Source organism: Oncorhynchus keta, chromosome 10 (genome assembly GCF_023373465.1).
Source record: "Oncorhynchus keta strain PuntledgeMale-10-30-2019 chromosome 10, Oket_V2, whole genome shotgun sequence".
NCBI lineage: Eukaryota > Metazoa > Chordata > Actinopteri > Salmoniformes > Salmonidae > Oncorhynchus > Oncorhynchus keta.
In genome coordinates this window covers 27010137-27026040 of record NC_068430.1, presented here as the reverse complement: position 1 = coordinate 27026040, position 15904 = coordinate 27010137, and positions in this window count along the sequence as shown.

Genomic DNA, 15904 nt, shown 5'->3' with positions numbered 1-15904 from the left:
CAAGGGTGCGTTCTGAGCCCTCTCCTGTACTCCCTGTTCACCCACGACTGCGTGGCCACGCACGCCTCCAACTCAATCATTTAGTTTGTGGACAACACAACAGTGGTAGGCTTGATTACCAACAACGACGAGACGGCCTACAGGGAGGAGGTGAGGGCCCTCGGAGTGTGGTGTCAGGAAAATAACCTCACACTCAACGTCAACAAAACTAAGGAGATGATTGTGGACTTCAGGAAACAGCAGAGGGAACACACCCCTATCCACATCAATGGAACAGTAGTGGAGAGGGTAGCAAGTTTTAAGTTCCTCGGCATACACATCACAGACAAACTGAATTGGTCCACTCACACAGACAGCATCGTGAAGAAGGCGCAGCAGCGCCTCTTCAACCTCAGGAGGCTGAAGAAATTAGGCTTGTCACCAAAAGCACTCAAACTTCTACAGATGCACAATCGAGAGCATCCTGGCGGGCTGTATCACCGCCTGGTACGGCAACTGCTCCGCCCTCAACCGTAAGGCTCTCCAGAGGGTAGTGAAGTCTGCACAACGCATCACCGGGGGCAAACTACCTGCCCTCCAGGACACCTACACCACCCGATGTTACAGGAAGGCCATAAAGATCATCAAGGACATCAACCACCCGAGCCACTGCCTGTTCACCCCGCTATCATCCAGAAGGCGAGGTCAGTACAGGTGCATCAAAGCTGGGACCGAGAGACTGAAAAACAGCTTCTATCTCAAGGCCATCAGACTGTTAAACAGCCACCACTAACATTGAGTGGCTGCTGCCAACACACTGACACTGACTCAACTCCAGCCACTTTAATAATGGGAATTGATGTAAATATATCACTAGCCACTTTAAACAATGCTACCTTGAATAATGTATGGTAAGTACCATTATATATCTCATATGCATATGTATATACTGTACTCTATATCATCGACTGCATCCTTATGTAATACATGTATCACTAGCCACTTTAACTATGCCACTTTGTTTACATACTCATCTCATATGTATATACTGTACTCGATACCATCTACTGTATCTTGCCTATGCTGCTCTGTACGATCACTCATTCATATATCCTTATGTACAAATTCTTTATCCCCTTACACTGTGTATAAGACAGTAGTTTTGGAATTGTTAGTTAGATTACTTGTTGGTTATTACTGCATTGTCGGAACTAGAAGCACAAGCATTTCGCTACACTCGCATTAACATCTGCTAACCATGTGTATGTGACAAATACAATTTTATTTGATTTTTTTACGAGGGTTTAGCAGTGTAAGTGAAAGAGGCTTTGTTGCGAAATAGGAGGCCGATTCTAGATTTAATTTTGGATTGGAGATGCTTAATATGAGTCTGAAAGGAGAATTTACAGTCTAACCAGACACCTAGAATATGTGGACAACTACAAATACCTAAGTCACAACCATCCAGAGTATTGAAGCTAGTCAGGCGGGCGAGTGCGAGCAGGAAACGGTTGAAGAGCATGCATTTAGTTTTACTTGCAATTAAGAGCAGTTGGAGGCCATGGAAGGAGTGTTGAATGGCATTGAAGATCATCTGGAGGTTTGTTAACATGGTGTCCAAAGAAGGGCCAGATGTATACAGAATGATGTCGTCTGCATAGAGGTGGATCAGAGAATAACCAGCAGCTCGAGCGACATTATTGATATATATACAGAAAACAGAGTCGGCCCGAGTATTGAACCCTGTGGCACCCCCATAAAGACTTCCAGAGGTCCGGACAACAGGCCCTCCGATTTGACACACTGAACTCTGAGAAGTAGTTGGTGAATCAGGCGAGGTAGTCATTTGAGAAACCAAGGCTGTTGAGTCTGCCGATAAGAATGAGGTGATTGACAGAGTCGAAAGCCTCGGTCAGGTCAATGAAGACAGCTGCACAGGACTGTCTTTTATCGATGGCGGTTTTGATATTGTTTAGGACCCTGAGCATGGCTGAGGTGCACCCATGACAAGCTCGGAAACCAGATTTCATAGCGGAGAAGGTATTGTGGGATTCGAAATGGTCAGTGATGTTTGTTAACTTGGCCTAAGAAGACTTTAGAAAGGCAGGGCAGGATAGATATAGGTCTGTAAGAGTTTGGGTCTAGAGTGTCTCCCCCTTTGAAGAGGGGGATGACCGCTGCAGCTTTCCAATCTTTCGGGATCTCAGACGACACAAAAGAGAGGTTGAATAGGCTAGTAATAGGGGTTGCAACAATTGCAGCAGATAATTTTAGAAAGAGAGGGTCCAGATTGTCTAGCCCAGCTGATTTTATAGGGGCCGAGATTTTTCAGCCCCTTTCAGAACATCAGCTATCTGGATTTGCACTTTTAAATAATAACTAGGCATCCTCTACTGACGGGATGAGGTCAATATCCTTCCAGGATATCCGGGCCAGGTTGATTAGAAATGCCTGCTCACTGAAGTGTTTTAGGGAGTGTTTGACAGTGATGAGGAGTGATCTTCTGACCACAGACCAATTACGGATGCAGGCAATGAGGCAGTGATCGCTGAGATCCTGGTTGAAGACAGCAGAAGTGTATTTAGAGGGCAGGTTGTTCAGGATGATATCTATGAGGGTGCCCGTGTCTACGGATTTAGGGTTGTACCTGGTAGGCTCCTTGATAATTTGTGTGAGATTGAGGGCATCTAGCTTAGATTGTTGGACTGCCGGGTTGTTAAGCATATCCCAGTTTAGGTCACCTAACAGTACAAACTATGAAGATAAATGGGGGGCAATCAATCCACATATGGTGTTCAGGGGGCTGAGGGGGGTCTATAATGAGCGGAAACAGTGAGAGACTTATTTCTGGAAAGGAGGATTTTTTTAAAAGTAGAAGCTCAAACTGTTTGGACACAGACCTGGATAGCATGACAGAACTCTGCAGACTATCTCTGCAGTAGATTTCAACTTTGCCCCCTTTTGCAGCTCTATCTTGGCGGAAAATGTAGTTGGGGATGGAAATTTCAGATTTTTTGGTGGCCTTCCTAAACCAGGATTTAGACACGGCTTGGACATCAGGGTTGGCGGGGTGTGCTAAAGCAGTGAATAAAACAAACTTAGGGAGGAGGCTTCTGATGTTAAAAACCTCTTGGAACTACCCATCCCGGATCCGGGAGAATTGTCATCAACTACACTAATTAGCATAGCGCAACGGCCAAATAATCTTAATAATCTTAATATTCATGAAATCAAAAGTGAAATATAGGGAAACACAGCTTAGCCTTTTGTTAATCACCCTGTCGTCTCAGATTTTGAAATGATGCTTTACAGCCAAAGCAAGACAAGCGTTTGTGTAAGTTTTACGATAGCCCAGCATAGCATTATGTCCAGCTAGCAGCAGGAAGCTTGGTCACGAAAATCAGAAAAGCAATCAAATTAACCGTTTACCTTTGCTCTTCAGATGTTTTCACTGACGAGACTCCCAGTTAGACAGCAAATGTTCCTTTTGTTCCATAAAGATTATTTTTATACCCAAAATACCTCCGTTTGTTTGTCATGTTATTTTGAGAAATCCACCGGAAATAGCGGTCACGACAACAACAAAAAAAATCCTAATTATATCCATAATATCAACAGAAACATGGCAACGTTTTTTATAATCAATCCTCAAGGTGTTTTTGAAATATCTATTCGATAATATATCAACTGGGACAATTGGCTTTTCAGTAGGGCCGAGAGGAAAAATGACTACCTCTGTCTTTTACGCAAGAATCACTCTGAGAGCCCTCAGCTGGCCACTGACGCAATGTCGTCGTTTCCGCTCATTCTTCCAAATAAAGGCCTGAAACTATGTCTAAAGGCTGTAGACACCTCAGGGAAGCCACATAAAAAGGAATCTGGTTGATATCCCTTTCAATGGCCAATAGGGATGCATAGGAACACAACGGTTTCAAAATACGAGTCACTTCCTGATTGGATTTTTCTTAGGCTTTCGCCTGCAATATCACTTCTGTTAAACTCACAGACAATATTTTTACAGTTTTGAAAACTTTAGAGTGTTTTCTATCCTAAGTTGTCAATTACAGTGGGGCAAAAAAGTATTTAGTCAGCCACCAATTGTGCAAGTTCTCCCACTTAAAAAGATGAGAGGCCTGTAATTTTCATCATAGGTACACTTCAACTATGTCAGAGAAAATGAGAAAAAAAATCCAGAAAACCACATTGTAGGATTTTTTAATGAATTTATTTGCAAATTATGTTGGAAAATAAGTATCTAAGGACCCATGCCATATCTTTTCAGTCTCCTGAGGGGGAATAGGCATTGTCATGCCCTCTTCACGACAGTCTTGGTGTGTTTGGACCATGATAGGTCCTTAGTGACGTGGACACCGGGGAACATGAAGCTTTCGGCCCGCTCCACTCTAGCCCCTTCGATGTGAATGGGGGAATGCTCGGCCCTCCATTTCTTGTAGTCTACGATCAGCTACTTTGTCTTGCTGTTCAACTTGTTCTAGTAATTGAGATGGAAAATAATGTATTAATAACAATTATGGGCTTATTAAATATGAAAAATGTTATTTTAACAAGCTATAGGCGGAAGCTTTTTAACTGGATAGCCTTGCCATACATGTTTAGACTTTTCCTGGATCTACCGGTAAGAAGACATTAGACTATTTTCCCCACAGATACAACAGTAATGTGCCGTGTCACCCTGAAGTATTGATGTACAGTGGGGTCAATTTATTGACACCCTTGATAAAGATGAGCAATAATGACTGTATAAAATCCATTTTTTTATCCATTTACTATATTATTTTATACTAATACAATTATTCAGAGAAAGAGATTTTGTTGAACAAGTAATAATTGTTTTTTCAAAAAGGTAGGGGTCAACGTTATTGACACAACTAAAGATTGTTATAAATAAAATAGTCAGAAGTGTAGTATTTGGTGTGATATTCCAAGCACGCAATGACTGCATAAAGCTTGTGACTCTAAAAACTTGTTGGATGCATTTGTTGTTTTTCAGATAATTTTTCAGATTATAAATAAGCAATGATTATGAGTTTAGGGGAATTTCAATTGTGAGGGAATTACTGTGCTCATTAGCGACAGATTAGGACAGCTGCTTTAAACATTGCCGTTACATTCATTTAATTGTTTAATTAAATGTTAATCAAATAACAAATTATTGCTGTGATTAATGTCAGTGAGTTACCTTCAGCGATGGGAGAGCATCAAAGCACTGAGTATATTGACAAGAAAGAGGATGCATTTATTAATGGTTGTGCTATAAACCCCACTGTGTCCCTGAGGGTATGATGATAGGTTGCATTACTGGAAAACCAGTGAAAAAGGGTCAATAATGGACAACTTAAAGCAACAGACTCAGTTTAATTAACTATTTGAATCTAACTAAAAGTGAAATTGTTCCAGTATGTCATTAGAAGGTTTGTGAACCTCATCATTCTAATTTCTTTCCGAACATGTCTGGTTAATCAAATTCATTAGTGTCTGTATTGTAGGTGTCATACTTACTTGCGTTGATTGAGTTTGTTCACTCTTCAATAAACCTAAACATTTTTAATGGTAGAGCAGACAAGAAGAAAATATTGTTGACCATGCTATGTTCCTCGAAGTTTGCATTTGAAACTAAAATGAGTCTAATAAAATAATCCTGTACCCAAAAACTTTGGAATGGCTTTGATCTTTGGCTGTACCATGGAGGGCTTGGACCAGGTGAAGCACAGAAAAAGGAGTGTGGCCAACAGCACCCTAACATACACAGCTTCTGTCAACACTGGGAGACATCAGGAATGATCAACACATAGATTAACCTGTTACTCCTACCCACTACTTTTTCGAACATTCTGTTAAAAATCGCGCAACATTTCAGCGCCCTGCTGCTCATGCCAGGAATATAGTATATGCATATGTGTGGATAGAAAACACTCAGACGTTTATAAAACTGGTTAAATCACGGCTGTGACTATAACAGAACGTGCGTTTCATCGAAAAGCGCAGGAAAATCTGATCACTGAAAATGGAAATATATATCCATCCGCCACTTCAACCCATTGATAAAGACGAACCACAATAAATGGGGCTGAGGTTGCAATACCCTAGCAGCTTCCACACAATGTCAACAGTCTTGTCATTTATATTATTATTATATTATTATATTAATGTCAACAGGCTTTGCCTTTTGTTTCTTGGTCAAACGAAGAAGAGACAAGCCATTTGTTCAGGTCTCCGACCAGATATTTTGGTTGAGATTTATCCGGACATTATTTCCAGACGGACAGCTAAAGAATATACATTGCCTCGTGATCAATTTGATTGCTTATTAACGTGTACTAATACCTAAAGTTGCATTACAAAAGTATTTCGAAGTGTTTTGTGAAAGTTTATCGTCAACTTTTTTAATTAAAAAAAATGACGTTACGTTATAAGACGCTATTATTTTTCCTTTATCACACAGTCTTCATAGATCGTTATCTAGGCTATATATGGACCGATTTAATTGAAAAAAAGACATCTAGGAGTGGGACATCTAGGAGTGCCAACAAAGAAGATGGTCAAAGGTAATGAATGTTTTATATTTTATTTGTGCGGTTTGTGTAGCGACGACTATGCTAATTATTTTGTTTACGTCCCCTGCGGGTCTTTTGGGGTGTTACATGCTATCAGATAATAGCTTCTCATGCTTTCGCCGAAAAGCATTTTAAAAATCTGACTTGTTGCCTGGATTCACAATGAGTGTAGCTTTAATTCAATACCCTGCATGTGTATTTTAATGAACGTTTGAGTTTTAACTAGTACTATTAGCATTTAGCGTAGCGCATTTGCATTTCCAGATGTCTAGATGGGACGCCTGCGTGTCAGGTAGGAGCAAGAGGTTAAACAATGTCTGGCTGCATGTCAGGGGTTAAAATTGAATTTTGTTGATGGTAGACAAATTCTAGGCATTCAATGCAGAATCCTTATATGTGGAGTAAAACTCTGTTCCATTCACCCTGTCTGCTGAATGGCTAAATACATTATGTACAGGTACATTATGTGCAGCCATATACCACAGACATTAGTAATGGTGCATCTCACTTTTTAACCTCATCTCGACTGTTTGGTCACGTGAGAATGTTCTGTTCTGACTGAGGGATTGAATGAACACAAGGATGAATGTACGATAGATAAACTACAGGCTGCCAAAATATGCCCTAACTTCTTTAACCTCTTCATCCTATGGGGGCGCTATGTCATTATTGAATAAAAAAACGTGCCCGTTTTAAGCGCAATATTTTGTCACGAAAAGATGCTCGACTATGCCTATAATTGGCAGCTTTGGAAAGAAAACACTCTGACGTTTCCAAAACTGCAAAGATATGATCTGTGAGTGCCCCAGAACTGATGCAACAGGCAAAACCAAGATGAAACTTCAAACAGGAAATGAGCACTGTTTTTCATTGTCTCCTTATATGGCTGTGAAAGCGCCACGAATTAGCCTACCCTTTCTATCGTTTCTCCAAGTTGTCTGCAGCATTGTGACATATTTGTAGGCATATCATTGGAAGATTGGCCATAAGAGACTACATTTACCAGGGTTCCGCCCGGTGTCCTTTGTTGAAATTGTTGCGTAATCTCCAAGCTGCTCGCATTCATCCATGTGATTGAGACAGAGAGGAGACTTCCAGTAATGATATATCATGAAGAGATATGTGAAAAACACCTTGAGGATTGATTCTAAACAACGTTTACCATGTTTCAGTCGATATTATGGAGTTAATGTGGAAGAAAGTTTGGCGTTTGGATGAATGAATTTTCTTATTTTTTTTGGTAGCCAAACATGACGCAGAAAACGGACCGATTTCTCCTGCACAAATAATCTTTCAGGAAAACTGAACATTTGCTATCTGAGAGTCTCCTCATTGAAAACATCCGAAGTTCTTCAAAGGTAAATGATTTATTGAATGTTTTTGTGAAAATGTTGCCTGCTAATGCTAACGCTAAATGCTAATGCTAAATGCTAACGCTAAATGCTAAATGCTAGTTTGCTATGGTTGAGAAGCATATTTTTGAAAATCTGAGATGACAGTGTTGTTAACAAAAGGCTAAGCTTGAGAGCTAGCATATTGATTTCATTTCATTTGCGATTTTCATGAATAGTTAACGTTGCGTTATGGTAATGGCCTTGAGGCTGTAGTCACGATCCCGGATGGCTCAACGCAAGAAGTTAAACTTTTTGGGTAGCCTTCCACAAGCTTCCCACAATAAGTTGGGTGTAACGGGGTTCTTCTATCTCCTCCTCTGACGAAGAGGTAGAACAAGGATCGGACCAAAATGCAGCGTGGTGGTTACTCATGTTCTTTAATTAAGAAATAGACGATACATGAAATAACTAATATAAATACAAAAACAACAAACGGAACGTGAAAACCTATACAGCCTGTCTGGTGAACAACTACACAGAGACAGGAACAATCACCCACGAAATACACAGTGAAACCCCGGCTACCTAAATATGGTTCCCAATCAGAGACAACGAGAATCACCCGACTCTGATTGAGAACCGCCTCAGGCAGCCAAACCTATGCTACACCCCTACTCAGCCGCAATCCCAATGCCTACAAAACCCCAATACGAAACACAACAAAATAAACCCATGTCACACCCTGGCCTGACCAAATATATAATGAAAACACAAAATACTATGACCAAGGCGTGACATTGGGTGAATTTTGTCCCATTCCTACTGACAGAGCTGGCGTAACTGAGTCAGGTTTGTAGACCTCCTTGCTCACACACGCTTTTTCAGTTCTACCCACAGCTTTTCCATGGGATTGTGGTCAGGGCTTTGTGATGGCCAATACCTTGACTTTGTTGCCCTTAAGCCATTTTGCCACAACTTTGGAAGTACAGTTGTGGCCAAAAGTTGAGAATGACACAAATATGAATTTTCACAAAGTCTGCTGCCTCAGTTTGTATGATGGAAATTTGTATATAGTCCACAATGTTATGAAGAGTGATCAGATTAATTGCAATTAATTGCAAAGTCCCTCTTTGCCATGCAAATGAACTTAATCCCCCAAAAACATTTCCACTGCATTTCAGCTCTGCCACAAAAGGACCAACTGACATGTCAGTGATTCTCTCGTTAACACAGGTGTTCGAATAACAGACTGGAAGCTTCAAAAGGAGGGTGGTGCGTGGAATCATTGTTCTTCCTCTGTCAATCATGGTTAACTGCAAGGAAACACGTGGCTTCATCATAGCTTTGCACAAAAAGGGCTTCACAGGCAAGAATATTGCTGCCAGTAAGATTGCACCTAAATCAACCATTTATTGGATCATCAAGAACTTCAAGGAGAGCAGTTCAATTGTTCTGGAGAAGGTTTCAGGGCGCCCAAGAAAGTCCAGCAAGCACCAGGACCATCTCCTAAATTTGATTCAGCTGCGGGATCAGGGCATCACCAGTACAGAGCTTGCTCAGGAATGGCAGCAGGCAGATGTGAGTGCATCTGCATGCACAGTGAGGCGAAGACTTTTGGAGGATGGCCTGGTGTCAAGAAGAGCACCAAAGAAGCCACTTCTCTCTAGGAAGAACATCAGGGACAGACTGATATTCTGCAAAATGTAAAGGGATTGGACTGCTGAGGATTGGGGTAAAGCCATTTTCTCTGATGAAACCCCTTTCCGATTGTTTGGGGCATCCGGAAAAAAGCTTGTCCGGAGAAGACAAGGTGGGCGCTACCATCAGTCCTGTGTCATGCCAACAGTAAAGCATCCTGAGACCATTCATGTGTGAGGTTGCTTCTCAGCCAAGGGAGTGGGCTCACTCACAATTTTTCCCAAGAACACAGCCGTCAATCAAGAATGGTACCAACACAACCTCCGAGAGCAACTTATCCTAACCATCCAGGAAGAGTTTGGTGACGAACAATGCCTTTTCCAGCATGTTGGACCACCTTGCCATGAGGCAAAAGTGATAAGTAAGTGTCTCGGGGAACAAAACATCAATGTTTTGGGTCCAGGAAACTCCCCAGACCTTAATCCCATTGAGAACTTGTGGTCAATCCTCAAGAGGCGGGTGGACAAACAAAACCCCACAAATTCCGGCAAACTCCAAGCATTGATTATGCAAGAATGGGCTGCCATCAGTCAGGATGTGGCCCATAAGTTAATTGCCAGGGCAGATTGCTGAGGACTTGAAAAAGAAGGTTCAACACTGCAAATAGACTCTTTGCATCAATTTCATGTAATTGTCAATAAACATATTTCACACTTTTGAAATGCTTATAATTATACTTCAGTATTCCATAGTAATATCTGACAAAACTATCTAAAGACACTGAAGCAGCAAACTTTGTGGAAATTAATATTTGTCTCATTCTCAAAACTTTTGGCCACGACTGTATGCTTTGAGTCATTTGTCCATTTGGAAGACCCATATGCGACCAAGCTTTAACCTGACTGATGTCTTCAGATGTTGCTTCAATACATCCACATGTTTTTCCTCCCTCATGATATTATCTATTTTGTTAAGTGCATCAGTCCTTCCTGCAGCAAAGTACCCCCACAACATGATGCTGCCACCCCCGTGCTACACAGTTGGGATGGTGTTCTTCGGCTTGCAAGCCTCCCCTTTCTCTTCCAAATATAACGATGGTAAATATGGCCAAACAGCTCTATTTTTGTTTCATCAGACCAGAGGACATTTCTCCAAAAAGTGCGATCTTTGTCCCCATGTGCAGTTGCAAACCCTAGTCTGGCTTTAATTATGGTTGTTTTGGAGCAGTGGCTTCTTCCTTGCTGAGCGGCCTTTCAGGTTAGGTCGATATAGGACTCATTTTACTGTGGCTATAGATGCTTTTGTACCTGTTTCCTACAGCATCTTCACAAGGTCCTTTGCTGCTGTTCTTGGATTGATTTGCACTTTTCGCACCAAAGTACGATCATCTCTAGGAGACAGGTGTCTCCTTCCATGAGCGGTATGACTGCTGCGTGGTCGCATGGTGTTTATACTTCAGTACTATTGTTTTTTACAGATGAGCGTGGTACCTTCAGGCATTTGGAAATTGCTCCCAAGGATGAACCAGACTTGTGGAGATCTACAAAAACAATTCTGAGTCTGATTTCTTTTGATTTTCCCATGATGTCAAGCAAAGAGGCACTGAGTTTGAAGGTAGGCTTGAAATACATCCACAGGTACACCTCCAATTGACTCAAATGATGTCAATTAGCCTATCAGAAGCTTCTAACGCCATGACAATTTTCTGTAATTTTCCAAGCTGTTTCAAGGCACAATCAACTTTGTGTATGTAAACGTCTGACCCACTGGAATTGTGATTAAATTAATTATAAGTGAAATAATCTGTCTGTAAACAATTGTTCGAAAAATTACTTGTCATACACAAAGTAGATGTCCTAACCGACTTGCCAAATCTATAGTTTGTTAACAAGAAATTTGTGAAGTGGTTGAAAAAGTTTTAATGACTCCAACCTAAGTGTATGTAAACTTCTGTCTTCAACTGTATTTTGTAGTCCATTCAATCGGATCTTCAGCAGTATTTGGGCAAACGTTGTTGCTGCTGAGCCTTTTCCTCACCACCACCCCACCCTTCACCTGCTTTTGGTTCTGCTCGTCTGTCTACCTATAGCTTAGCTTGATCAGGTTAAATACCTCAGCACCCCGAAGAACAGATCCTAATTGCTAAGACCAGATATATTAGAATTCACATTTTATATTCAAAGAAATGTGATGTCACCAAATACACAAGTCTCTCATGACAGAAACAGTTATTCATCTCAAATTATTTAGTTAATTGTGGGGAACAAAGTTCCATGCTCTCAAAACAGTTTGTAGTCTAATTTCACTATTACTCTCTGTTATCATAATAGTCTCATTTATTTACATATTACTCTAACACTTATGTCTCCAAATCCCAGGTAAGGTTACTCAGGGCATGATTCTTGCCTTGAACTTAATTTGCCTAAAAGTTTATTTGCCTTTAAGACCACACTGCGAGAAGCATATTTCAGTACAGTCACAGTCAACACAACATGTTTAGGCTCACCATTCACATGGGAAAACTGTGGCAGAGAATTTCCATGTTTTGCCATGATGGCTCTGGTAAGACACTGAAACAAGGGTTTTTCATTTCAGGGATGGCACCTTAAATGACACACACACAAAAGGTGCTAAAACACAGAGCGGATAACAGTTCCACAAGGAGAGGTTTTTAGTCTTAAAAGACAAAAAGTCTATAGATGTTGTATGTTAAAGCAGGTCTCAGCAGAGCTAGATAGATCCAGGGATATTTTGGCTGTGCTCTTGGCCTACATAACGATTTGTTGAGCTAATAGAGTCCCTCTGGGCATTGGATGTCAAACACCAACTGCTGCTCTGGCTGACTTTTCACTCCTCAAATGAGCTCTCTGTAAGAAAGAAGGTCTATGAGACCATACAGTACTATGTTTTTAACTGAAAAAGGCTTCACATAGATTTGGTTTGAGTATATGGATGGGGAACAGACATGCATAGTGAATTTGCACACACCTTTGTGCATGGACACATTAGTCTCCATACTATGTATACTGTATCATTTTTAGATATAAGACCAAAGGTTAAAAACACAGCCTTTCTTAAGTGCAGGGGTGAGGGACTAATTAACCTAGTTGACGGCTGTGGAGATGTACAGAGTGAAAAAGGGGCCTTTAAGAAAGGAGACTAGGGAATGTTTCAGCCCACCAAGTATAACATTTTAATGGTTGACCAGGTCTACATCCTGTCTTTTTAACCCTTGATTAAATGCACCTTTACAAGCCCTCCAGCATGGTGTGGGGTTTAACTAAACTGGGTTTAACTAAACTCTCCTCAAATCAGGTCTCTTGTTAGAGAATCCTATGTTCCTCATTAAAAAATGTATTATAATGCTGATCCAGAGTTATGTTCATAGTCATAACTGTGATCTGAGGCAGAGAGTTAAGAACACAACTATACAGTAATGTCAATTGTATTGTACACACGCTGGTTTACCACAATTATCACATGTTGAGGATGTAATTTGCTATGAATTGTAACTTTGTCATGAATGTGGCGTGGGAAAATTGTGACACTTTATTCCTCTTTCTGGGAGACTGGAGTAAAACAGGAGATTTGTAGATCACCCTCTTATTGAGTCTCAACTACCTCTACTTCTTCACCTCTCCCCTCATGTTCACTATGTCTTACACCTACCAAACAGCATAATCATGTTACTGTGGGTGAGGAAAGCAACTTATGTGAAAAGTTCAGATGACTATATAAATAGAGATTTTAACTGAGTGTATACAGGTACAGCGTATGAATCAGTACTCCATTATGAAGCATCCAATGTTGCCTGATGTACAGTGTGAGAGTCTTAGTTTTCACAATGACCAGTGTAGAAATGTATTATCTAGCTTTTAGATTCCATAAGCAGTTTGTGTCCATGAGTTATTGTGAAAGTAAAACACTGTGGGAGACAACAATGTGTTTTTAGGGTACTGTGAAACTTAATGAATATTTGGAAGGACGTGGATGTGAACAGTATTTTGTACCAACCAAAATGAGATTAAATGCAAATGCATCTCTTCTGAAGTAACTGCAACTGCAGGATATTTCACAGTGTAATGAGCTCTGTGTGTAGCTGGTTAGGAGTCAGGCACAGGACAGCAGATATGAGTAAATAAACATACTTTACTCAACATGAATCAAATGCGATACAAAAGAGAGTCCACATAAACAGACCTTACTACATACAAAACAGTTACTCACAAAACCCCATGGGTGAACAGAGGGTTAAATAATGAACAAGTTATTGGGGGATTGAAACCTGGTGTGAAAAACAAAGACAAAACAAATGAAAAGTGGATCGGAGATGGCTAGAAGGACGGTGACGTCAACCGCCGAACGCCACCTGAACAAGGAGAGGGACCTACTTTGGCAGAAGTCGTGACACAGATTCGAGTTATTTTTATTTTGTATTATTTGTGAGGAAGTGCAGGGGAGTTGAGGATGGAGTTGAAGATGGTTCCCTGTTGAGTAAACACACTATAACGGCTTATTTTGAAATAGACACAAATGACTTATTCAAAATGAATGACGGACACATGTTTTTGTGTGTTACACGATTTCCTTTAGTCATAACGCATTTGTGTATATTCCACAAATTCCGTTAGCTAGGGTAGCTAGGTGGCTAACTTTAGCTAGGTCAGGAATTAGGGTTAGGGGTTAAGCTTATGGTTAGGTTTAGGGATTAGGGTTAAGGTTAGGTTTAGGTAACATGCTAGCTAAGTAGTTGAAGGGTTAAGGTTAGGTTAAAGGGGAAGGGTTAGCTAACATGCTAAAGTAGTTGCAAAGTAGCTAAACAGTAATAGGTAGTTGCAAAGTTGCCTAAAATACTAAAATTGTCCATGATGAGATAACACGCAACCTTTGGGTTAATAGACATTTCCATTATACACCCACTCATCCTTCCTGACCAATCTCCCTCCTATCATTTATGTTACCTACGGTTGATATCTGTGATTGAAATGCACTGTATACAAAATTGTGTACTGCACATGAAAAAAGTATTATTAGTGTGCCTGTCGCAAATTTCCAATAAGCAATTTGTGTCTATCACAATAATCTGTGATACTGGGTTAGTTGAGTCCCCTCAATGTTCTACTCAGGCCACTGCTTACAGCCAGAGACACACTGACTATGACTTAATAGTAGTGGAATTATACTATGGATTGATTACTCTCTCTCCTATTTCTCTGGGTTTGTGTATGTGTACATGTGTGTGATATGGTAGTCTGGAGGTGATTTGAGTCTGAGCAACAGCAGGTAGATTTTTAGTCTCGTTTGAGCTCATAGAAAAACAATTTTGCTGTGGTCTGGCTAGGTGCACAGCCATTGTGCATTAGCTTTTTCCAAACATTGCCACAGCCATTTGTGAAACAACTTCACCCAGCCATTCTCCCACTCAGCGGTGTGAAAGGAGTGCTCCGCCAATCAATACTACTCTGCTTACTGGGGAAATACCAGAGTCCTGCTGATGGTAACAACTTGTGACATGTTACTAGAGTGAAGACTGCATTCTGATCTCAAGGTCACTTTCGTTTCTATAGCCCTAAAAGAGCGACTTTTACAAAGTTTCACAGCCAATATTTGGACTGTAAAAACATTTGGTTGATTTTCCAGTAACTGAAGAGATCCTTTTGTACAACGAGTGCTGGACATTTATAGGAGCTTTTAGGATCAGGTGCTGAGCTTTGGTTGTTTGCTCCAGCTTCAAATCTTTGGACAGGATAAATCAGTTGTTTTTTTACTATCCCTGAAAGTCAAAATAACAACATAAGGACACCTCTCACAACCTCTGTCATATCAACATGCTCTTAATGACATCAAAAAAGCAAACAAACAGGACATTTGTTTCCTGACCGGTTGTTGAAATGAATCCTGAATGTGACACAATAGTTTTCCATAGCTGCTTGATTTCTTTAACAAAAGTACCAATTAGTCAGTGAAGTTGAATACTTATCAGTGGCAGCACATTTTTCGCACAGTCACAGTCTGACATTGGGTAATCTATTCATTTCTTTCTCGCTGTGCAATTTGTCAGATGTTCTCCCTCCGCATCTCCAGACATTATCTTCATTTGCACCAAGGTTCACACTTTTTTCTTCTAAATAACATTTTCCGGTTGAGGATTTGAATGAGTAGAGCGAGGTTGGGGAAGATTAAGAGTTGAAGGGTTATTTCAAGGCTGTCCTGTGAAAATGTAATGCATTAGGTCTGTTATAAGAAGTTGATCAACTCTCCAGTAGGAGGAGATGAGCCATCCTGCTGTTTCTGTAGCTCACAGAAAACAACCTATACAATGTAGACAATCACACCTTTGTTTCAGCCTCATGCCTCGATCACACTGACAGCGACATT